This window comes from Condylura cristata, unplaced genomic scaffold (assembly GCF_000260355.1).
Source record: "Condylura cristata isolate star-nosed mole 26May11 unplaced genomic scaffold, ConCri1.0 scaffold00013, whole genome shotgun sequence".
Classification (NCBI taxonomy): Eukaryota; Metazoa; Chordata; class Mammalia; order Eulipotyphla; family Talpidae; genus Condylura; species Condylura cristata.
The window spans coordinates 31,505,373-31,506,470 of record NW_004567114.1 but is presented as its reverse complement, the minus strand read 5'-3'; the positions used below and the strand labels follow the sequence as shown (position 1 = coordinate 31,506,470).

General features: G+C 32.2%; 1 protein-coding gene across 1 annotated transcript in view; it reads left to right on the top strand.

The window, feature by feature from the left end:
- The window catches only part of LOC101627322 (leucine-rich repeat-containing protein 9), a 94,046-nt gene that overhangs the window by 27,911 nt on the left and 65,037 nt on the right, over positions 1 to 1,098 (top strand). The window lies entirely within an intron of this gene.

Sequence of the window (1,098 nt, the reverse complement as noted above, 5' to 3'; positions counted from 1 at the left end):
GGGGCAGGCGGGAATCGAACTCATGCGGAAGTGGCTTTAGCTTCTCAGTGCAGTGCTTTAACCCGCTGCGCCACCAGGGAGGGCCAGTATTTGAACTTTTAATTTCTTATTCTTCAAATTCATTATTTTCATAACTCTTTTGATTCTTAGTGTTATCAACCTGGGAGAATTTCTGATACCCTTTTATTTGGTATTTACCAGTATAGTGATACATGACTTTGATCTAGTACTTTAGTCAGACTGTCAGCAAATATTTACCCAGTGATTAGTAAATGTCAGCATTAATAAATTAAATTATATGAAATAAACACTTTTCAGAGTCTGTTTTGATTATTGTGTCCTTAAATGAACTTAGTATGTATATATGCAATATATAGTAACATATATAACATACACACTACATATGGCAAATTTATAAAAAAGGGAATATAGCCTATTTATAATTATCATCCTACAAAGCACTGACCAAGGCAACCCCTCTTTGTCTATAATCATCATAATTGATAAAACATCCTGATTATAAATCTAAAAGTGACTAAAGACAAATTGTGAAATATATTGTTGCTTTATAAGCAAGTTTATAGAATATAAACTTCTGGTGTTTTAATTTATTCAGTTATCATTAATTTATTTATCTTATATATGGACACAAGCTGATATGTAGGACCCTTTTGGGATAGATTCCCTGACATTTACAAATTGGTCATCTCATAATGACCTCTTGTCTTACCTTCTTCCATTGATCAATCTTTAATTCCGCCAGTCTTTATATTAAATGTTTACTGTACATTAGGTACTTGGTAGGTGATAGGGATACAGTCTACTCAAACTAGACAGTTTATCCTTTATGACACTTACACACATTAATAATCATGAAAATTAATGTAAAGTTACAATTTTCATAAGAACTACAAAGATGAAGTTTTGATATATAGTATTAAAGAACGTATAATAAGAACTGATTAGATAAGGGAATATAAGGGATGTCTGTCTTTCATCTCTACTATGTAACCTACTAAAGACTAGATCGCCAGAGACTTGATTTAATTATATAAAAGTGAGACTCTGGCCCTTCCTGGTGGCGCAGCGGGTTAAAGC